The following is a 25981-nucleotide window of genomic DNA, read 5'->3' on the forward strand; positions in this document are numbered from 1 at the left end:
TTACTTATCACATGCTAAAACGGGCGCTCCAACTGAAACAAACCTTCCGGCGCCCTCTCCCCAATATTGAGAGCAGAAATGCTTCAGATTTCTCCGTACCCATGACCACCATCGACTATTCGGCAACCTATATCCGATCAATGCAATGGAGGGAAACGAGTGCTGAAGAATGACTTCACATCGGGAGGGAGAATGTCCGAAAGGGGAGAGGTGGGGTGGGTGATTGATTGAGGGGTAATCGTCACTGGAGAAGAATGACCAGAGTGCGAGTGAACATCAGATGAAACATACATGCTAGAGCGATTTTTGGCAATAGCCATTGAGAGAAACATTTGAAGGGCAAAATCCAAGATCGCGAGAAATATATGATTGGCTGACTAAAACGATATTATTTCTTTACATATTGTTTATTTCAATCAGAAATTCTAGCTCTTAACGAGGTTTCACAGAATAGCAACATGCAGTGGACCTCTCGCGCGAATCATGCCAAGTTAAAATCGAGAAAAGAGCACTGCGATAAGCCATAGGATAAAATTACAACGGAGACATAATTCAATGGCGACCTGGATTTCGATGCTAATACCACCAGCATTTATGATAATCTGATGATTAAGCCCGACTTGATGATGATAAACCATCTTAACTCCAGTCGGTGCCGAATTAAATTTATGAAAAATTTCCAATGGTTTCAGTCATGAGATTCACAGCTTCCACCCTCCATCCGCATTTAAATTGTTATACTCTACGTTGAGTTTTACAACAAGCGGAGTGAGCACGGAACTAGAAGAGGCAAGCGATTGGGTTCAACCGAGCCATCGATCCGCGGCTGCCAAGAAGGAGTAATTGAGAACTGGAATGGGTAGAAAGGAGAGGGGTGCGTGAGTGGGTGGGATATTTGGCATCCAGACTTCACATAAGATCTATTGGCGAAGCATCTCGACGCCTACCAGTCCATCAAGTGATCACGACAGGAGTGAATGCGCTGACAAAGAAAAATGAGTTCTGGACTATTTGGAACTCTTCCTCGCGATAATAATTAGCGTGCCATCTCCTAACACTCCAGCAGTGCGATAAGGCTCGCTCAATCTACCGCGCTAGATATTTTATACCCTTTGGAAGAGTACTGCAATCAGTAGAGTACACTGGGTACCGTTGTGCCAGGGTACGGTAGTGACAGTCGTCCTGCTAGCAAAACTATTGGGATTAGTGGACTATGCAAGGACATAGAGGACCAGCTTACGCATCTGAACCTATGTCACAGCAATGCGTTGGGCGCCGTAAACGCTAGCAGGGACCCATATTGGTTTTCAACGACCAAAAGGAAATATTTTTGTTCGATTTCTTTTGATGATTTTTGTTACATGATAAAGACAGAAAGTTTGGTATTTTTCCTCGATATAAGATAGACATTATTGGTTCAATAGCAGCTTTGTTAGGAAGTTATTTTCTATCGACAAGGCGTTGTTTTTAGCGAAAGAGTGCTGTGGGTACGGTTGTGACATTTTTCCTGGGTACGGTTGAGAAACGAGTAAAAGTTGTTTTTTCTTGTTTTAGATGCCCATAATATGCGTGAAAAAGACTAAAAGAGGAAAGTGTTACACATTGCACTATGAATACGGTTACAAAGAAGTGAAACAAGACACTTCTTAACGGAGAGCTGCGGTGATGCGCAGAGATAATCGCATGTGATTGCTAAGATGTGTTCGTTAACGCGATAGTCCACGTGTGGGCGAAAATAAAAGCATAGTCTGCATTGGGTATGTTGTTCTCAACAAAGTGTTTTCGCCTTTAGTCAGAACAACAGAAGCAGTCATCAAAATATTTAACACGTAGCGCGGACTTTTATTTTGGACTATCTCCTTATGGACTTTAAATTTCAATAGAATTCCTTTAAAGCATAGCTAGAAATGTTTGCTCAACCTCTCAACTAATTGTTAATGAAGACTGATGTATTAACTGCAGAGTATATTTGAAGACTGACATAAAACTTTTAGATGCTATACCGCCTTATTAGTTGTAAATGATTGAAGTGTTCCCAGATTATCTTTCTTTTTTTATTAAGTTACAATTTTTTCAGAAAGAAGGTTATCCTGTGTTATGAAAAATATTTCTTGAAATTAAAATGATTTCAGACCATTTTAGAGTACTTTGGAAACCGAACCGAAGTACTGTCACAACCGCCCTTTGGGTGTGGTCCGTGGTGACACTTCTTTTTTTCTTTATAACTTGCTCCTATGAACTAACAATTGTACTCAGGGATACAGATTAAATATTTCAATGTGTAATAATGGACAAATTACCACACATACAATTACATAAAGAGACACTCTTTGTTCAGCTTAGTAGCCTACTTGCACAACTAAGGGCGATCAAATGAAAATTGTCACAACCGTACCCAGTCTCCCCTAAGGACGCCAGTTCACCTATTTCTCCACAATGACGCATCGTATCAAATCGCGACTGAAATAATGAATATTAGGAGGTGTTCTTTGGTTTAAAAATCGCCAAAATAAATAAAATATTACTGATCCTGAGTAATAAGTTAAAAAAACATAGGTTACCTCACTTTCATGGTACATGGAAGGAATTGTTCAACTTAAGTTCACATGAGACCAATTAGTGAGTAATCCGAAATTTAGTTCTCGGCCAATCAAGTGAAAGAGCAGAGAATGTTAAGCTGTCAAAGGTTGTGAAGGAAATAAGAACTCGTAAGAGCGAAAGTGAATTCATACTTGAGAAATATAGGAGAGATTTGGAAGACCTCGCACTCATTGGAGGAATTTCGAGTTGAGGTTTTATCGTAATTACTACTCATTCCTAAGATCCTGTAATAGAGAGATGTTTATAGAAGGATCACATTCCTGATAAACACTTACTATAAACATAGTTTGCAATAGTCACCGAGGAAAAGGGTAACAACTGTTGTGAACTGGAAACATGCCATGCCATATAACTCCCAAAAAGTGTCTTTATAATGGAAATACTGCATCAACATGGTGATTGTTGGAGCAGTGGTAAAATTAATCTTAGTCAAAGATTTATCTGAGGCACAAGTATTCAAATCACATTTCTCAATAGTTTTAGATAAAGCTGGGATCTTTACACTTCAAACAAAAAGTTACAAGCCGAAATTGTTGGAAAACTTAAAAAAAATCACTCACACCGCCGCACCGTATACATATCTATAACACACTGAGCACACGACAAATTTCCGCATGAACGTAATCATATAAAAATAATGGGATAAATAATTATTACTCAAAATATTCGAGCATATTCTTATCACACTTTTCCTCAATATTTTAACTGTGTTTGGCTACCTGTCAAATAATCCATGGCGGCACGCGGATACAACGCTTTTCGAAAAAATACCTTTGAATCGTTTATCACCAAAAGATCTTTTCACGACTCTCAAACACGAAACGGCCCATAATTCTCGGGCACTGTCGCGATTTGTTTTTCGATACAAAATAAAATGGAATGCAATATAGCCTGATTTTTAGCTTTTTTCAACTGAAAAATGTATGCTGTGTTTCCAGAGGAGGCAAACAATATTCTTCTTATGAAATCCCTGATGGCAAATGCCAAAGATGCACCAACTATTGCTTACGAGCATTTATAAAAATTGATGCTCCTCTATTTTTCTGAAAATCAATTGGAATCGAAACTTGAATTGTTAAAAATATGACATTACTTGATCCATCCAAAATCCGTGCGTCAATTAATTCAAACAATATCCCTAACGTTATTATATACTATTGAGAAATCTGAGTTGAACACTTATTCCTCAGATAAATCTTTGACTAAGATTAATTTCGCCACTGTCTCAAAAATCACCATGAAACCGTCGATGCTGTATTTCCAGCATAAAGAATTTTTTGGTAGATATTGAGCGTGGCATGTTTCTAGCTCACAACAATTGTTACCCTTTCCCTCAGTGAATATCGAATGACATTCTCAGGGCGTAAAAATGGAGTCACTCAACGCTACCTGGTGCCACCGCAATTATGTAGGGTAAGTGCTTCCTTCAAAGGTTGAGAAAGAAAAAGGTTACCCCACAACCATGGTTTGTTCATGTCACCCAAAGTAACGGATGGCATCAGGTCAACTGAAGAAGTTACTCCGTAAAGAAAACTAGGACGAGAGAATGCATTGTGTAAGAGATGCGCATGTGCGAAAGAATACCAACAGTTACAACCTCAGACGGCTTCGTTGGAATGTGAAGATCGTGATCACAAATATATCACCGAAACCTAATCAGAGAATAAATGGAATTGTGTCTTCGCTCGATAAAGAAATCGTAATGAGCTCTATAAAAAGCGACAGCGACGAAGTCTCAACCTATTGGGGAAGAAAGGTGCCATATGTATTGTAGTAAACAAACATAATATACGTAAAGAAATTCTTTAACTACCCAAAGAACTTTTAGACCTTATGTTCTAAGGCAGTCCAAGACTAAGCATACGGAGATAAAAACAATTTATATCGTGTACTTATTGATTTAACTTATTGATGCTCTCATCCTTCTGATATGGCGGGAAAAAATATATTTATATCCAGTCATTAAAATTAAAATATTTAAAATAAATTCTGTTTAAAATATTAAATGATAGAGCTACAATAACTCGTATCCATATATTTTCTAGCGTGAATAGTCATACGATTACCATAATTACCGCCCCACAGTTAAAATTCTTCCGCATTAATTACACTAACAGATATGATATTGAATCTTGAATTACTTTCATCGTGAAATCGAAATCCTTTGAAATAATGATTCAGAAGAAAACGACGCCAATAAGCTACCAATAGCCACAATTGCCACACCAAAACGCTGAGCTCAACAAATTAACGGAATTCGATACTAATTTAAGCTCTGGCGTAAAACCAAAAATTTCAAGCAAGGCGGAGCTCGTAATATGATAAAATTAAAGGTATTAATTATTTATACAGCCCCGAAAATTATTTTTATTTTCTTTTTTATTTGCCCTCTACGGTCACGTGAGAGTAATCCCACCACTGATGCCAAGAGCAGCGTTTTGAATTATTGATAGAGGCGAACACGACATCAGAGTGCCATGGGTGAGTTTTCAGGGAAAGAGGGTAGACTTGGTCGATAGTTAATTCGGGGTGTTGACCGAAACATGAGATCACTTGCTCCAGGAACGACATTTTGGTAGTCCTTAAAACACTTCCCATGATACTCGATGGAAATATTTATGAAGAAGTTGTGACGCGTTATAGCCAGGCTAACAGAATCTCATCGACATGCCTCGTGGATAATTTCTCGACAGCCATTTTTCAATTTTGGTATATACTTAAAGAACATGAAGGAATGTGCAAAGAAGTAAAAAGAAAACTTCAGTTTGTAATTTCCACAATCTTACATAAAAAGCCTGTAACTAGCTGGAATTACAACGCGTCATTCACTTTCAGTGAGAAGATCCCGAAGAATGAGTGATAAACCGATGGAAACTACATCCTCTTATCTCAGATTTATTTTCGCGCGACATAAGGTGACGCAGCTACTTATGGATAAGTGGTGCAGTAATTACAATGAAGTGAGCTAATTAGAGGCTAATGAACTCAAATAAGACAATTTTAAGTTCAACCGATCCAGGCGTGATGTAGTGGAAGTTCGACACGTTGGAATGAAAAGTAGATGCACTTTTCCAAAGTAATTTAATGCGTACTACATACGCATTGTATGCAATGCACGGATTAGATAATTTTCTTGGAATGGCGCTAGTATCCCACGGTGCTACGCATGTGGTCAGGCAAGAATGGCAAAGCGAGAGGGACATATGAGAATGGGGCAAGATGAGGATGAGGGGCGGCCCAGGGGCTGCGAGTGAGGGCCAAGGGGCAGGGGGGCAGCGGGGCGAGATTGCCGCTCGCGACCTCGCTCTCTTCTCCTCTCTCTCTCTCTCTCCCAAGTCTCCACACGGCCCTGGATCGATCGACGGCCCCTTGTCAATTATGAACGAGAGATCGGGGAGAAAACGAAAGCTTAGCGGCAGCCGGTAGGGGAGGGATCGAGGGAGAGGCGACGAAGCGTATGCCACGCGGAATGCGATGCTAAGATAACTTGAGGAGAAAAATTCTCCCTCCCAATTTCTCAGCGAGGCCCACTGCCATGGTCTCACTGTCAAAGTTGGCAAAATATAAGATACTCGTAGCTACTTACATATTTTGGAATAATACAAAATTTTGTCGTACATTTCCACCTTGATTAACTTAACTGTAAAACCAGCTTCGACGCGTGTTTCTCCACGAAATGGAAATCGTCTAAACTACTTGCACAGTTAAATTAATTAAATTTAACACATCGGATGTCCTGTTTAAATATTGGTAGGTGGTATTTTGAGGTGGCGATCGACAGCTTAGGTCATTTGCGCCATGAGGGAAGGGTATGGAAGGAAGTGTGGAGAGAAACCCGGCGTCGGCATTAGCCTGCTCTTAACGAAAGGCGCCAAGGGGACCACGGCTTTACGTCCCATCCGACGGACGGAGTGTTGCGCTTGAAATGTCCTCCACACAACATTCAAGCAGGGATCGGGCAGTCTTTGAAAATTCTCTGCCGCTGCCGGGATTTGAACCCGAGCCCGCTGGGTGGGAAGCCAACACTCTAGCCACCACACCAACCCGATCCCCTGTTTAAATATTCCATATTACAACGGTCCACAAAATCTCACCTCACACTGTTGATTTTTTTCCATTAATTAATTATTTTAATCAACTAAATTATCAAAATTTGAGAGCTTTTACATGGTATTCATGTTCATGTAAAACGTGTATCAATACGATATGATAAGATAGCCAAGTGAGAAACATGAACCAAAAGACTGATTATGGCGCCAAAATGCATCGAAATTAATCCCTGGAAATGAAAAGCGGAAGCCTGTGAACCCTTAAACTGCGAAACAGCTAAACAAAAGCTGTATATATTATGATAACTTTTTAAATACTTACAATACAATAAGTTATTACAATTTCGCACCCCGTGTCTACCAAGACATTTTCGAAGTGAAAGGAAAAGACTCAACCAAAATGTGCCATAAAACCTCGTGCCGCGGTGATATGGAAAGCGAATTCTCTGGACCCAGTGAATCAGAAGGAACTCGGAATTGGACGGAATTTAAGATGAAATTTGAATGAAATTACTCATGCATTCACACAAGGTAGCGGCATAAGAACAACAGCCTTTTTGTTTTCCAGGAAAACAGAAAACATACCAAGAGCCAGAATGCCGGAACCAGATGCCAGATACACCAATCATTTTGAATTTAAAGCTTCAACGTACTTATCACAAACTGTCCTCGGGTTTGCCACCGGATGTCCAGTTGACCGTAATGAGTAACTTGAGATCGTAAACCTACTTATACCCATCGCATTAATTACGCGCATGCCAAATAATTCGCACCACAGCATTTTGACGCCAATACTGACCATAAGAAAGGCCTGGTATTTTCAAAAAATGATCAAAGAGGAAGATACAAAAATTCTCGGGTGAACATAGGCTTCAAAACGACGACTCTTCCGCAGGGCGATGTTAACGGTACTGAGCTTTATGTACATTAAATGTATCACGCATGAAAACATTCGAGCAAAATAGGCCTCTATGGAATGAAATTATATCAAAAAATTCTTCCGTCAAATTCGCCATTATATTATTGGAGCAAAAATAAACAAGCCAGAAATATAAAATTCCAAAAACTTTTACGCTATGTGAAATACCAGTACGGGTACAGTAATTAGACCATTGACGATTTGAGAACAATGGCGTAATACACGACAGGCCTGTGTGAAGGGAGTAATTCAACTTTTAGTTACATCTACCATCACTTTTTCAATTTTCTACAAGTTAAATTTGCGTCAATTTACTGATCATACAAGTCAAAATTGCTTTCAAATGTGCTCATAATCCTTTTCCTGGCGGCAGTGAAAAATTATGATACGAGGAAGTTATACCAGCAGATCAGATCGACTTAGATGCAATCATTAGATAAGTATGTTAGGTAATTATTACGGAGGCTTCCGCGGTGAGTTGATTGGTGATGGTTTTCCGGGTTTACACCGCGTTGATTCATGTTTTTGCGGACGACAGTTTCGGGCGCGTTCCAGCTCCCGTCTTCGGAATACTTTCATACTTTTCAAGGAATCGAAAATCATCGCCAGGGAAAGTAAATATTTCCCTAGGCTGATAAGGGAGGCGATAGAAATAGCGAGTCACCAAAAGAACTTCAATAGGGAAGACGGCTATCCTTTATCCTCATCTTTCAAACGGCTTTTCCAACAATGGAATTCAAATCAACGGCCGCCTGACTAGCTATATATATAAGGATCGCAGATCTGCAGATCATTTGGACCCGAAGACGGGAGCTGGAACGCGCCCGAAACTGTCGTCCGCAAAAACATGAATCAACGCGGTGTAAACCCGGAAAACCATCACCAAGTATGTTAGGTATTTTAAAATTTGAGACGGACACATATTGGACACAAGAACATTTTTCTCGCTTTGATACTGTTGATAAAGTAGGTTGGAAATGTAACAAAATAGACGTTCTAGGATAGTAAAAATGCAATAGCTTTTACTTTATAATTCCCCAATATATTATTCACCACGGGTGGATTAAGGTCGTTGTTTTGGGGATTACATACCTCTCAGCAATAATGCGTCTGAGGTCTGATGTGTGTCGAGGAGTGACTTTTAGATATTCATCTAAAATTTTTAAACATTGTTTGTTAAACTGGTTAAACGTAATATCCATTGCAGATCCACCTCAAACATTGCCATCGTATTATTTTTCCTTAAATTACGAGGGGCGGCCCCACTTACCCTCATAATTCGCCAATATTATTCCCTGACACCTTCCCCTTAGCAGTTTCAAAGGACATGGTAAGAAGTTAATTTTTAAAGTAATATTCACGCACTCAGCACGCGCTATCTAAAGGAAAATCAACATTAAAATACTGGTCCAAGACATGTCTCGATAATCCATCCAGAAGAATACTGATAATAAGCAACCTAAGAGTAACTTAACGTATTATTCAGTCGCGTCCATTACAAAGCATGATGGGGATAGAATCACAGTAATTATGGAAGTTGATATTTTAATCGGGATCGAAATTAGCATGAAACTCGCTGCAACATAGATGCTCGAGGCAACACATCTATATATCCCAAGCGCGCAACTTCACGAACGCTCGGACTATAATCCCATTCGTGCACCCGGAGATAGTAATTGTACCCTGGATTAATGGCATCCATTGTGAAGATTAATGGATCCGGGAGTAGCCGTGAAGAGGCAAGAAAGATGCAACCATACAGTTCACTGGGGAACGTTCGTTGCGCCATCTCACTGCTGTGCTAACGCAGGAAAACAGCAGCAAAAAAAAAGAAAAGTGACGTCAACGTGTGAATTGTATAAGCGTCGGACACGAGTTTTTTTTAAAGCGAGCGAGAGCCCCAGAACGCAAGCACTTAATCCTCCTTCTTAGTACCCCCCAGTGCAGAACACTCAACGCCAGCTACGCCGCAGAACGGGTCTTTTCTCCTTCGGGAATGGTTCAGGCTATTTTCTAGCGAGACCTCAGCTACCTTCTACACCCGACTAGTATGAACTCATCCATGAATAAGAGAAAAAATTTCATAGCCGCAACTCACAACCTGCTAATACAAAAAAATTCAGACGCTATTTGACGTCTAAAATAAAAAAATGTGGGCAGATACGAGAGAGGAATACTGTGGAGGAAAATGACAGTTCTGAAAGTAACGTGAAAACTTTACTTTGACTTCTCTCTGTATTCAATGCCGCCTGCCATTTTTCACGAATTTTTAATCGTCCACCTTAACCAGGAAGCCTTATTCTATTGTCGATTACTACAAGTCACAGTTACGATTCTACACATATTCAATCAATATTCTATAATCTTTAAAAAATTTTAAAATAGAGCATTATGCGTTAAAGGACCACATTAGCTTTGGCATAAAGAGATTAGTTATACCAGTGAGGAATAAAATTCTGCACTCGCCGTTTTCAATAAATAATCGGCAGAAATAATGACTTACACTTCCAAGGCGAAGCACATACCACAATGTCATTGAGTGACTACGAGCTAGTATAAAATACAAGGAAGAGCTAACAGTTATTTACGCGCTTAAAATACACTAAATCATTCAGAAAGCATCACAAGAATCCTATATTTCTAACCTTCCTCTCATGGATTCAATATATCGAGACGTCAAAATCGATCAATCATTGGCGAGCTGGTTTTATAGACCCTATCGCAATCGTGCGGATTGCGGCATGGCTTGGTAACACATCGTTTCTGAGCTGAATGGCAGTTTATCTCTCGGATGTAATAGCCCCTTTCTCATCAACACGTCCGAAATGATGGCAGTTGTGAAGTACGTAACTAAAGAGGTTGCCTGTAACCGCATAGCTGGAGTAAATCTTGTGCACACTGAGCCACGACCACAGTATTGATGTTACTACGCCAATCATAAAAAGACCATCGAACGGGGATCAGCTTACGTAATTTCTTCCAGAGGACCATCAAGTCTACCATTAACGAGCAATAAAAATATGTGAATTTTATTTTTACATCCTACGATCTTAACGACTGCAAACCGAATATTTAGCAATTCGGAGATATATGCATTCAGTAATAATGGCTACATACGATTTGAAAATCTAGAAGAATTATTTATTTGACAAAAAATGAAATTAATAACTAGAAGACCAAGGTAGAAATCTATCCGCCATAAAATAGATACGTTTCAGAACCAAGAGTCCCTTTATCCCTGTATATTTCAAAATGAGTGTACTCCTATAATTTGAAAATGAAGTAACTTTGCCGTTTAATAAGTAAACTAGACAAGAAATACGGAAAAATCCATCATCTGTGTGACCTCATACAACTCGTGACCTACTTCAATATGATTTAGTTGTTTATATAGTAAAAAGAACATAGAAAAGTTCCTTCGACAAACCTTTAGTAAGAGATACCTGAAAGTAAATGTAGATGTTCTCCTAATGCAATCCTCAAAAGAATTCTTCGATTCAATACCCAAAGGAGAAGGGCAACGGAAATCACTACATCAAACAACCCCGAGCATGAGCGGCTTACGAGAAAGTGCAGAACAACATAATGACGAAAAGAAAGAACTAAATCACAAATTACATTCAAGCTGAAAAGGACTTCAAGAGAGGGTCTGAATGATCAATTCACGTCTGAAATCATATTCAGGAGGGAAAAAAACAGAATAGCGTACTTGGTAAACATTATTTTATCTTTAAAGCGGAGATATGACGCGCTCGCGGATCCATACACCACAAAGGTCGACTTAAAACCCATCTCTTGCCGCATCAAGCCCGAGAATAAATCATTTTTTTCGCACATCAAATATATGAATGGATTTCACGTAAAAGGAGAAAGAGATAGGAGGAAAAAATATATAACAGAGACTTCCAATCACAAAAAAATTCCTCTCTCCCAACCTTCCTTCCATGCACACACATATCCCGCACGAGTTATCGATTGCCATGTTGAGGAAACACTCCAATTCCCCCATTCGGGCGACGTTGTCTTTTTTTCCACTAAATCCGCCCAGCCAACGTGCGTCTCTTCGCATTCATCGGGTGAAAAAGGTGTGCGCGGGACGCAGGCGAGGATCTGAGGGAAGCGGGTTCGCTGGACCGAATTCACTAACGAGCAAAAGCCTCCCTCGCCTTCTCCGGACCCCCGAAGCGTCGCGCGTGATGTAAAATCTACCTCCGCCCTCACACCATGAAAGAGAATCGATTTCGGGCAGCAGAGAGGCAGGTGCGGCAGGCTCAAAGTATGGTAAGGTATGATTTTTCTAGGAGGCGACTGACAGCTGAGGTCATTTACTCCAAGAGGGAATGGTGGGAAAGGAAGGGTGGAGAGAAACCTGGCATCGACATGAGCCTATTCCTAATGAAAAGTGCCACGAAGTCCACGGCTTAACGTCCCATACTACGGATAGAGTCTTGTGCTGTGTGAAGTTCCCTCCACAAATAACTCAAGCGGAGATCGGGCATTCTATGAACAATCTTCGCCACCACTGGGATTTGATCTCGCACCCACACGGTAGGAAACGAACACCTGAGCCATCACACCAACCCGATACCGGCTCAACATATAGCCACTTTTCAAAAGTTAGCTTCTGGCTTCATTTGTAAATAAAAAAATCATCAAATTCATAGAAAGTTAAACATCGTAAGAACGAGATCACCTAAAGAATGTGGTATTTGCTAGATTGGAGTCAAAATATAACTAACAAACTCCGGTTAAATGTTGAGTGAGGCCTTCTAGCACCCCAAGCATAACTCCTCGAAGTACGATGTGGCTCAGGGAATGAAGCTGTCCTTTCCCTGAATGTGTGACATTCACATGCCTGTGTCTAAGTCTGTGGTGAGCTCTACCGTTATCAGCGAAAACCAACCACCAGGATGAATACTGTTAAACTAAGTTGAATCACTGAGTGAGTGAACCAACATTTCGAGCCGAGAGGCAGAGTATCGAAATTTTTACTCCTTACACAAAAAGGAGAGAATAAAATTGACGATGTCAGTCCCTCATGCTGTCAAGGTTCAACATCACTTTTTAAATCTAATTTCTGACTTAATATCCGTTTAACAAAAAGAACTTACATCACATCGAAATAAAGTAAATATGCATCGAAATGGCCAGCTAACATAACTGCTAACTGGTTAACTGATAAATAATAGGCTAGTTTGCAAAACTTTTGGAAGCCGATCCTAACGGAGTTTGAAAAATGAAAAGGTACTATTCTTATCGATTTCCCCTTCGAAGTTTACTCTTTGAGAACTTGCTATCGAAAACCCAAAATTTTCAACCATTTCATGAAAAAGGGCGTGGAAAGCTGATTCCATCACCCTCCGTTATCGTCCAAACAATGTAGGTATGCAGAATTTTCTTTCTCTAGCTCTTTATGGATAGAACCGGGCAATGAAATTCTTTTCTCATGATCTCATGAGTAATTTGAGGTAGCGCCTACCGTCCCGAGTTTTCGTTTTTCATTTAACGAGTGAGCGACTGCGTGGATACAGAAATTTTTGAAATGATAATTTATTGTTAAAACTCTTCACTAGAGTCACCAATAAAACTATGAATTGAATCCAGGATAGGTTATAACGGTGAATTAGGATCGCAATCTAATTCAGCCCTAATTAAACCGATTTCTTGATCAATAGAAGAAAAAGAGTTAATTTCAGTTCAAGAACAGTTTTAAATTCAATATTTACCATTCTTTTTTAAAGATAGCCAGTCCCTTATCCTCCCATGCTCTTTAGAACTATAATAATATAATGAATTCGAACTTGAATTGACACCTTTCCTTGATTTTCATTTTCCCCTGTAATACAACTCATGTCATTCAGGACATGTTTTGGAAGCATAATTGACTCAATTTCACAAATAGGTAAATGATACCAAACACATAGCTCAAATTCATAATTTAATCTGGTAATATATAATTTTTCACTCCAGATCCTTCATTTCTCCCCTCCCTGCCCGAGCAAAAAATATTCTTCTTTAGATAAAAAATATGTATATTGACTGATGTACCTATTAAAAACTAGTCCCATCAAATGCTTCAAATTATTTTAATTTCCAACTGGAAAATAATTTTTGCCTTAATTTGAATTTCGTAATTTTCTTTTCTGGCACTTAAATTTTTTCACCCTGAGGCCAATTCCGATTTTTAATCTAAAAAAGAAAAAAATGGTCATTTTATTTGATAGATAAGATTTATGAAAGGGAAATTTTTCAGTTCCCTTCGGCTACTTAATTAAAAATATGACACAAATCTTTAACTTGGTTCAATCTTTATTTCAGTGATAAAAGGTGTTGCGGGAATTTTTAATATAAAGATAAGAGACTAATTGACACAGAAAAATGGTTCTGATCTCAAAAGGAGCTGACTACATCGTTATGCACGTGGCTCAAAATCACTTTCGGGAAAATGATACACAGTCTATCTAGTGACTTCATTAGCTATCATCTCATCGACATATTTTTCACAGTTTGAAAAATACGCTATGGGAGTTTTCACCTTTCCTCTTGTTCCTCAGTACCTACCTTTTACGGTGCTCTTACCTCGCCTACTCTATTCAGTTCTAGAGACCTCGGATTTAGAACGCTACCAACTGAAACTACGACTAAATAGAAAGACACAGACTATCTAGTTTTTAGTCTACTAATAAAACAACAACAAGAATCAAAAGGAGTTTTTTTTATAAATTTGAATAACGTTATCAATATACACTCATCTATGAACTAACAATTCATTTTCTAATATGAGAAACATTTAAGTATATTGAACAGAGTAAAAACATTCAAACATTGAACACGGAACATTGCGAAGCAAAAGTACGCATTTATTAGAGAGTAGCGAGGCTGATAAGGAATGGGGAACAAAGAGAATGCAGAGCGGGGTCGGGGAAAATTGAATCAAGCCGAATCCAAATCGAAAGCACTTGCACTTGCCAATAACGGTTATAGGACTAAAGTATCTTCAGCTTACCAAGTGTATTTGTAAGTGGATTGTGTCTATAAAACTGGTGTAAATTAAGGATCATTATAATAGCAGAGGCAATGGGAGTTACGACCAGAAAACTGGAGAGTATAAATACATTAGCAGAAAGGCGCCGAGGTGACAGATCTGTACACAAATGTAACTGTATATTTTAATGGCAGTAACTCATGGCATTTTTTCGCATAAAAATATCTATAATCAGTAGAAGGTAGGATATTGAAGTATTTTATTCGTGTGTTTAGCTCCAAATTCGTTATAAATATCTTGATGAAAACTTGATGCATAAGGTTCTCAATGAGAGAAGTAGATATGATAGTGGAAGTGTACAAAAATATTTCATGAGTGAAGTACATCGGAGTCATTTAAATCAAGTCTACATCGCTGTCTTGAAAACGAGAGGGCAACTGTTGACAAATGAATTGGGAATAAATGAATTCACTCTTAGGAGGGATTGATTTTTCCCGTCGTTTCTGCTATTGAACCGAGCGGCATATACGGTCGATGGAAAGGGAAGTTCCAAGGCGGCCGGTCAATATATTTCAAGGTACACATTATGACAAAGATGGATCTTTTTTCATCGGAAAATCACGGACAAAGAATATTCTGGAAATCAAAATTGCTTCAATCGCCGAAACTGCATTAACTCATTCAATTATCCGGTGTATTTGGATTTATTTTGAAATAAGTTTTGCAATGTTTCTATTTCCCTAATAGTCTGAATGCGAACCAAAAATTGAATCGTGAAAAATTAAAGACACTTAACACGACAGAGTTTCATTTGTGAGGCGAATGTTGTGCATGATAGTAATGAAGTAAAATGGCTTAAAAAAATGAATGCCTACGACGCAGCAAGACAACCAGAAAAGATTCATTGAAAAAAACTACACAAGAACCTTGAATAGAGTAAGAATCAAACCATCAAATTATATCCCACAGCATAATAATTATTTTTGATAGTTTAAAATTTTTAAGAGAAAATCATTAATGATACGAGATGTACGAGAAAAGACGCACCAAAATGCAGAAATTATCCTTAACGAAGCACAAACAAAAGTGTGCGCGTTGATTGGATTCTAAGGAGGGCTGATGTTGTATTCCAAGTAGGAAAGGTTATGAGATTAATACTAATGGCTAACGATGACCTTTTTCTGTTAAACTACAAATTATTTGTTGGAAATCCGAACGTGAAAATTAACATCTCGAAAGCAGCATTATTCATGAATAACTATTAAATGCTGCATCCATATTCCCTCATTAAACTACTTTTGAGAGCCGCGGGAAGTCTAAGAATAAAAAATCCGCCTTTTATTTAGAATATAACACTGTCTACGAACAAATACGGGCGAATGAGACCCGCTAAGTAGATCTGGTTGTACAAGGACCTATCACTGAGGTCATATGTAATGTCACTGAGGTCTTCTCGTCACTGAGGTCACATGTAATGTCACTGAGGTCTTCTCGGGAAAAACTCTAATTAATAAAATGCGATGTCACGAAAGTTGTGATAATCCACAAGATAGGAAAAAGTATACAGAATTGAATTAGCTCCCAACAAATGACCAGACCAATGTCAACTGCTAAAGGCAAACAAAAAACGATGATCATTAACGAAAATTAACACAAAGCAACGCCTCACAATTAATAAAAAATGTATCCTTTCCATTACAGCTTGTTTCTATGGTGGATTAAGTCGCTAAAAGGAAAATGACCTCGATTAGAGAAGAACTTGTTCATCAAATTTAAAAGCAACTGCTAGAAGACAAGGTTAGAGCGTTAATGGTATAAAAATTAAAAAGGAATGCAAAGGGGTGACTTAATGAGAGAATAATTTGAAGTCTATGTCGGCCGCACCCAAGATGTCTAGCCACTATGTTTGTTGGTCACGTTGATCAACCACGATATTATCTAATAGGAATGGATAATATAAATTTAAAAAACGAGTTATCACGCATAGAGAAAAGGATTTGTTGCCCTCTCCATTCGTAACTATGCAGTAAAAAATATTAATTAGCTAATGGTCAAATTTTGTCGGACAGGCGCCAACAATGTTAAGCGATAAAAATGTCAGCCTTATAGATAAAAGAAAACACCTAGTAATTAGAAAATACACGATATATAACCATTAAATTTCAAACATAATGCGATAATATTACAATATTCGCAGGTATGACCTCATGTTACATGAAACAACTTGCAGACCACATGACGAGTAAGCACTAGTGAGTGTATATTTTATGGGAAGCAATGACAGCATTAAAATATCAGAATTTTTGGCATCTGCGAAAAAAGCTGAGATTTTCGAACCTAACAGCAAAAAATTTCACTGGTACCAAGGCATGAGAAATAATGGCTTGAAAAAATTGTGGCAAACGATTTTAATGCGGCTGTATTCCAACATCTGGACACGGCGACGCAACTTTATATGCACTAAAAGTGCTGATATGTTACGCATTTAATCAACATTTAAGCCAAATTATGCGATTTAGGAGAAGGATATGTGGCATACTACGACATTATAGGTAAAGTAACGTAGCAAAAAACAGAAATTCCGAGGCTATCGCTCATTCCAATTACCACGGCCACCAATAAACTAATCATTGCTAGTGAGGAAGCCACAGCTTGCAACACTGGCAAGAATTCGTCTCCCGTCGGGCAAGTCACAGAGAGTGAAAGGAGACGAAGACCACTCCCATCAAGGCACGAAATGGGCGCCGCGATTACTTCCCGGGGAACTTTCACTTTTAAGACACCGCCTTTGAAATATTTAATGTCAGACGATTGCTATGACCCCCCCGAGCTTTCTTCTTCCATCTTTGCCGCAGACATTAATTGCCGGCGCCAACCAGACAGATGGGAAATAAATAAAAGAAAGGATCCCGAAAAGAATTGGATGGAGTACGAGGGATGGCAGAAAGCATTAAAGAGGCTCATTATCTCGGCGAAAAGCTTCGTTACAGACATTAGCTACTTAACTCCCATTTCGTTATTATATTTATATATATATATAATTATATTATCAGGATAAATGTCTAACGTCATTACGAGACATGGAGTAAACATTATTTATCGAGAAAAATAGAAAGTAACCTAACGTTTTTCCACAATTTTCCTAATACAGCCATGCAGTTTCGACCGCCAAAATGAAAACATCACATAATACTACAAATATTGGCCCTTCATTGCCCATTTCAAACAGTATGAATCATTAAATATCTGAATAAAAAGCTCCATAGTTGAAAATGCAACGATTTCAAGATTTTTCCCCGATGCATTTACGATGTTGTGGACAAAACTCAAAATACGCGCTACTAGGTGTGTGGGAACGAAACCCTAGGGCGGGCTCGCGGGGATACACTCCTGGGGCAGGGACTGTAAGCGCTAGCTTTTCTCCTCTGCACCCAGAAGGGGAAGGACGGGAAGGAACAAGGAAGGAGGCGCCGCCGCGATGAGAGCCCGACGACGCCTCCGGGGAGGGGATAGGGAAGGAAGGGAAGGGATGAGGACTCCCGCACCGTCACAAGGCGGGCGGGCCCAACTATAAGCGAAACCAAGCATACACAGTTAATATACTAACGACCTTGGAGGATTATTCTATGAGGAAGAATAATCAAACGATCAAATCATTAGATGCGCTACTAGGTATATTCTACATTGTTTTTCATATTATAATTGTTATAAAAAATATTGGACCAATCGCTGCTTTTACTTTTCGGATGTAACGCTTTACGCCGACGTAGTGTGCCCCCCAAGGGGGTTGGAGTGAAAGGGTTTTGAGAGTGATAAGGCTTTCATCGTTCTCTAGGATTCGCGAGTGTCTCTCCACCCTCTCTCCATTTTCTCCTCGTCCCATCGACGCTTATTCCGCCGCTTGCCACGCTGCATTTTTCATCAAGGATGTGGAAAGCAAATAGAATTCGGGATGAAATGCGAGGAGAATAAGAGGAGGAGGAAATGGGGAATGAGGTTTTTTTTAAAGGGCAAGCGGAGAAATAATGAATGCCGACGCTTGAGGGAACTAGGTTTGCTTTTCGTGAGTGGTGACGGTAGGAGCGGATTAAAACACCCATTCATGCACTGTATCGCAGTATGAAAAACCCACGATGGCAAGACGTTCGCGAGTCGAAAAGGACCGGAATGGGAGATGACAGGCTTCCAAGCCCCACCTACCATGCTGGAACAATCTCGTATTAAACCCATCCATTGCTCCGGCTGGAGAAAACGATTTAGGCAAGGACCTTAAGAGCCACAATATGTAATAAAAGGTTTTCAGTTGATGCCGCCATTCCAAAAACAATTATACTGCTTTGATAAAATGTAACTTCCACAGTTTACGACAACAGAAAGACCGGTTACAAGCCATCGTCAGGCCATAGTTATTACCTCATGATTGCCAGAACCGGAAAAGCGATTTCAGAGTAGTAATACATTTTGGATATCACTAATGCACAAACTTTTAAAAAGCTATAAACTTCCTCCGCCTAGCCAACACTTCCATTTCCTGCTGCGACGCTAGTCGGGCAATAAAAGAAAATAAGACACTGCGTCTACCGCTATTTGGTGACACTCTTTCATTATGATAGAATAGAAAGTACAAATTGGTAAGTTAAAATTTCACACTGTTTAAACCAACGACCAAGGTTTTAGCATTTAACAGGTCGTTGGTTTGACTAAGTGTGGAATATTAATTAAGCCCTTCCTACTCTTTGGTGCTTTGACTCAATCGAAGACAACAATTACGGCAAGTGCTTTCGATCTCAAAACCATATTCTTATGGCCACAATAGACGTTTGATATGGTTCACGATAAGGCTTTTTAAGTACTACTGAAACGCTTAAAAATGGAAATAAAAATAACTAAAGACCTTTTGATTCCACTAAAAATCATTTAACTGGAATAAAATTGGAGGCTATCACAAGATTATAGTAGGAGCTTTGATTCCACATTCAATCTCCTGCAACCACTAGCTATATCTTGATACGGAAATTGTGAATTCGAAAACGATCCTTAATCCTGAATTTAAAGTTCATACGAATTGTGGAATAATTACTAAATTTATGAAGAATTCAACACGGTGAAGCCCAAAAAACCGATTATATTTATTTGACATCATATTATTCCAAAGTTTTTTCCTGAACTTATCATGAAATATGGCAATTGCACTTTACACATTCAACTAGCTTTAAGGCCGAACATGTCTATATAATCCTCAATGAATTCAAACAAGCAAAAGAATCCGTATAGTACCTCTTGTTTTCGGTTAAAAGAGACGAAAGTATAAAAGAAAGAAAATATGACGAAATAAAAGAATGGCAGAAGCGAAAAACGAAAGAATATAAAACAAAGTATTGTGAACTGTATACTCGCAGTTTATGATTGATCAATGCTTTCGCATGAAGTTTTATCCCAGTAAAACAATATCGATTGTAATCAGGCCATCACCGGATCTGTCCTTTCACAAAATGAAATTCAGCGGACGTTTTGGCCGAGACGTTTCCACCACTATCGTTGCAAAATGATCAAGATCGAATCTTCTTTTAGGCTTTACATGGAACTCCCTTATTCATCTGGATAATGTGCTACAGGAAACCGTGGAGCTAACAAAAAATGAAAAGAATACTTTTCCGGAAATCTCCCCATGGTTCCATAATAAACTCAAATGCAACAGGTCGCTTCGGCTGAAATACTCTAACGTACTCTTTATTAGATTAGATTTTTCAGATAAAGCATTAATCCATCAAATTACCAAGATGACAAAGGAGATAGAGGAGTAAAGAAAAAGGACAATAAAACTTCCACGATGGAGATTTTTGAGATAAGTATTCGCCAAATATATATCAATTATTGAAATGCCCTTAAAAAATAAAATTTTCAGTGGAAATTTTCGTCACTACCAGCAGCAAATGCCACATCTTGCGAATTCTGCGATACAATTTACTTAATGACATCAAGGATGCCTAAAATACGCATCAAGGAAGTAGAATTAACTTTGGCAGCCAAAGACGCCGATCTACAGCACGTCTTATATGGGGACATTTCGGTTCCGAAAAATCAAATAATACCATTCGTCCATAAATAAGCGCTGAATTTTCAGATAAATTGGACTTAAGCCTCTCCTTAGATCGGTCACCTAAAGAGAAATTAAGTAAGAGAGAGTTCAATCTGCATAAGAGCACGATCTAAGGTCCCTCGACACATTGCTAGTCATTCAATGCTCAGGGAATCCATCAAAGATCATGTCTCTAACGGGAGGAATCTCGGGAATCGGGAATTTCTCTGCACGCAAGTGTCTCAGGGATATATCTATGAAAGCCTTTCTCGGCAAGGCAATTATTCAACCGGCGTTGCCATTTCGCCTTGTAGGGTAGATTCCATCTACGAGAGAGACTATCCAATGCAAAGTCTCTCGTAGAATGACCGCAATCCCCCCAATCTACGGATTCATACGATGAATCCGTGGATTGGGGGGATTGAGGAAATGAGAATAGTAAGAACAAGGCTCGGGAAAATAAAAATTAAAAATTAAAATTTATAACCTATCGCTGATTCGATATTTAAATAGACGAAGCGTGATTAGAAGATAGCACTGGTTTTTGCATTACAGGGACTGAATTAAAACGATTTTAGAAGATTCCGAGCTTTGGGTGAATGACTATTGGATGCTGCGCGTATAAGATACAGGAGCATTCAAGGCCAGTGTTTTCGTACGGCTTTTCCTTGTCTCTCTTAATTGCTGGATGAAATTAAGTATAATCAACTCAGAACTCAAGAAATGGCGTTCCATTAATTGGACCAGAAAAGAAAACGCAGTCCCTCAGAGGGCAATAACTGCAAGTTTCCAGGGCTAGAAAAAGTTTTAATTTGGAATCTCATATCTCTATGAAGTGGTTACTAAGCCTAACGAAAGGGCGATTACCGAGAGCATATTTATTACATATGTACATATTAAGTACCTTTGCAAGCTCAAAATGTATTTAATTATACACAAAATGACACTGAGGTCATAAAGAGTAGAGTTCTTTCAAAATTATGGAGGAAGAAAATATGCAAACAAAGCCCACTCAATGTTTTAGTAAAACATTTGAATTCGGGAATAACACTGGACATATTTAGTATAACCTAAACTTAGCTCAAAGTTAAGATTAAAAATACTGCTCGCGTCTCATTAAGCTCAGTTAAAATTCGCAGATTTAATGAACGTATGGCAGGAGCTAATGTTTAAAAATGAGAATACTGGCAACACTCCCCGAAAATACATATTAAGCTCCCCTAGCTCAGGACAAAACTCACAATGTACAGGATATCCTTTCTTCGGAGTAAGAAAGGCTCGGTGAGGTAAGGCAGAGGAATGACTGATCAAAGGATGAGAAGCGACGCTAAGGACAGCAAATAGCCAAAGAAGAATTTCAGAGGGAAATGGGGGCGAGACAGGGCCAATGATCACAGCTAAGTGGTCCTGGGAAGTCTATTTCTGGGAGCTCCGCACGATTAAGTACACAAACAGCAATGCCGTTGAGGAAACTTCATGTCGTTCAGCACAAACTGCATTGAGCTTCGGGGAAACCATAAAAATCCATCGAAAATAGACGAAAATTGTCGGTTGGCAAGAGATAAATAAAAATCAAGGAGCGTTTTTGAGAGTAAAACATTTAAATGAAGGCATGAAAAACAAAAAAGACAAATTCATACATCAACTTTGAGGCTAAGGCCAGCATTGAAAAAAAATATTCCAGATCGCTCGGAAATTGTATGTCCGTAAAAATTACGGAATCAACGTAAAGGGTGTGATTTCATTTGGCAAGGGTGCACTAACACACCTAAAATATGACAACGACTCTTCATGATTCCCATTCCCAGCGAACACTCTAACATAAATCCATTGGAACGCCCAAATTTCCACATGATTTCCAAATCCAAATTTCAAATTGGCTAATCATTTCAATAGTAGCTTTCAGAGCCGATCAATATGAAATCATGCACTGTTTTTTGGAAAGGGCGTGAATAAAGTAAAATCCAACGCAAAACCCTGCTTTCAATTAAAGAATTTAGTCAGCAGAATTTTGATGGGTTGCTCTTCAATAACTTTACTTTTCATTAGAAGAGCAATAGATAGGCTCTAAGAAAAATCTTAGGACATTAGTGTAAGCAAATCCTAGCATTATTATTATCACAACCCTATTGTCGAGAATCTGCTACCAACTCGAAATTCTTCCTTGCTCCGAATTGACTACATCTTCAGGAAGTCCACTAAAATGCTCTTGGTATTCCAGATAGCTAAAAGATAATCACCCGAAAAATGAAACGTTAAACTGTAACGATGACATCTGAATTTTTAGCTGCGGTATTTGGTACCATTAATTTACTGAGAATTTCTTTTTATCATTCCTAATATTTGGAACACAAAAACAGTGCCACAATTATTTTTCAAATGAGTAAAAGATGATCAAAATTGATGTTTACATTTTCAACCTAATTCAGAACGTTCACATTATATTTTATTCATAACTCGCAATGGTGATTACTCAAATGGATTCCAACGCGTGTTTCTTATGCGAGTAGTGTTCATCAGCTAAAAGCTCCATTATTATGATGACGAGAGAAAGAGTTTTTGCTGTAGTCGAATTTGTTTCATTTGTAGCATGGCTGCATAAAAGAACACGGAAAATACAATTCGCACCATATCACTACGATTTCAGTTTATATGAATACCCTAAGAGGGACTACTAAGAGGGACGCAAAATGGCGTTGGCAGTAGGAATAATGGAAAATCACTCCACTCAATATTAGAGAAGCAATAGTGAAAGTGATCACTGTTGCAAAATATCACAGTTGCATCTTCTCTTTATCTTTTTAACCCACTGCAGCCACTCTATAACTCATGATTCTTATCTCAAAGATTCTCAAACTTGGCATATATTCCATAGCCATACCGGAATAATGTTTCTAAAGAATCGCGACTACTTTACTGCTGAAAATATTGAAAGGAACAGCAACAGAGAGAAATTAGCTAAATTTGCACATTTCAAGGAATTGAAATGCAAGAACGTTGTATTGGAAAATATATGATTAACTATGGTTAAATATTAAATAAAAGGTAATAAAACCAGAAAAGGCTTTGCAAATGCATTTTCAATGCGGATAAAAATGAGTGTACTGAAAAATGTAAGTACTTCCCCAATACTATATTTTTTTGGAATGCGAACAGGACTCAACCAAAATGGAAGTTCTAAACCCGGCCATCTTAAAAAAGAACACATAAAAACACACACCTTCAGCATCACTATCCTCATAAAGAAAAGAGAAAAACACCGCCATGCCCTCCAATGCTTATTTTTTATCGACCGACCAAAATCGGCAGGTGTGCAAAGAGCCTAATAAAACATCATTTAATGTTACAGAAGTTAAAAAAAAAACAGGAAAGTATTTCAGAAGCATCAAACTCAACAATATAATCACGCATAGATGCACACGAAAACTGTAAACAGTTGCGAGGCTCCGAGACTTCTCCTGATTTCCATGACCAAGTTAAAATCTCCTGAATTTTCCTACTTCCCCTGCTCTGACTGGATGTTAATCATTTAGAGACTGATACTCCTCTCCGTGATTGAGGGAGGCAAGGGGACTGCATAGAGGAGGCCCACGTCCATCTCATAGAAGGCTGATTTCTGTTTTCACTTCGGTCGCATTTTATTTGATTTTCAAAAATGTCCGCGGCGAAGTGATGAGTGCAATGTGATCAACTTTTTTGCTACATTTTGCATAAGAATGTTTTTAACTCTTAGGAATAGGATTGGAAAGCTTTGAATATGATAGATCACATCATTATGTACATAAATTTCCGTTAAAACTCCTAATTACATCTTATTTCTCCGTGAAATTCGGATCACTTTGTCCGTCAGAAACTCGAGTGCCGACTTTGATTCACCCATTTTAATGCGCGGTGGGTGACAATACATTTAGAGGCCGACTTGATTCTCTTTTTTAATATTCGTGGAAGGAAGTCAGAAGAACACACCTAGCAGTGAGGAAAGAACGAGGACAATTTTCTCGACGCCCGAGAGAGGGAGAGAAGAGAACGCGACGTATTCGTGCGACCCCACGCGGTTCGCCTGTACTTGGAATCAGTTAAGGGGAGGCGCGCGGAGGTCGGCCAGGGGAAGAGGTGAAGGAGCAGTGGGAGGTATAATGCGGAGGTGATGGAGGGCGAGAACACGGGAGAAAATGAGGAAACCGGTGAGATTTCAGCAGAGGGGAGCAGGCGGTGAGCTGCCCGGGGGGAAAGGTGAAGGGAGAGAGAGTGTGTGTTAACGTGAGAGATCAGACTCGTCAAATTAACTGCTCCGCTCGATCGTTAGTTCAACCCGGCACCTTACTTCCTTTTCTTGTCGGCAAAGATCCGTTGACCATATTTCATTCTTTCGACCTCCTCGACGTGCCAATGCGACCGATGGAGGCACGATAACATCATCGCAGCTCAGAGAGGGTAAACAGGGTTAATCACTCCATTAAAAGGCCTCCACAGGCCCTCGCGGAAACATTTCGCATCTGTTAATACCAAGGTAAATTGAACCCGTTTCCTTCATAGAATGGCATTTTTATTAATTGTAAAATAAAAGATACCGAACTGAAAATATGACGGAGCCATCAGTTATTATTTATTGAAGTATGTGTGACACAAGAATTCCCACACTCTGAGGCAGTCTCTGCATTTTACCAAATGTTGGCCACAAAGTAATATAAAATTATAAATAAACTGGATGAACAAAAGAGAAATACGACAGGTTTTCATTAATTCTCCAAGGAATCTCAACCAATCGACCCTGAATCTGCAGAAATTACCGAATACTATTCACAAGTAAAAACGTGAGGAAATCCGCAGATAAATACATTGAGTCATAATAATACAAATTCCAGACTGATATTTCTTTCAGAGTACTTCACGAGATTTTTCATGTTTATGACATGCTATCCGCGTTAATATACTACCCTCAATGCTTGCCATCACAACAGTGTATCGCTGAGATTGCAGCATGCCACACTCTCGATTCAAGTCGCATCATAGCATTCCCTTCGCATTAGAATTGCACCTCGCAGGAGCAATACCGCACTGCCCCACTTTCACGCCCCTGACTGTTGACAGCGGGGGAATTGCAGGGGAACGGCATGACTCAAATGGGAGAGTATGCACCTCAGCAACTTCTTACCGCCGGTGAAAGGTACGAGCGACGAAAAGGGACCTGTCACTACACGATATCGCGGGAAGGACTCGGGCGGGATGGGTGGAGCCATAAAATTTGACAACCGTACACGGAGAAACGTCGATTTTTTTTATATTTCTTCCACTGCCTCTTTTATCCGACAACGCGGGGCTTGGCACCTCTCCCATTTCCTACCGTA

The 25981-nt window shown here is 39.1% G+C and overlaps 1 protein-coding gene across 42 annotated transcripts in view; it reads right to left on the reverse strand.

Moving 5' to 3' along the window:
• The window catches only part of LOC124160665 (calcium-activated potassium channel slowpoke), a 364836-nt gene that overhangs the window by 312608 nt on the left and 26247 nt on the right, over positions 1–25981 (reverse strand). The window lies entirely within an intron of this gene.

This window comes from Ischnura elegans, chromosome 6 (assembly GCF_921293095.1).
Source record: "Ischnura elegans chromosome 6, ioIscEleg1.1, whole genome shotgun sequence".
In the NCBI taxonomy this organism is placed as follows: domain Eukaryota; kingdom Metazoa; phylum Arthropoda; class Insecta; order Odonata; family Coenagrionidae; genus Ischnura; species Ischnura elegans.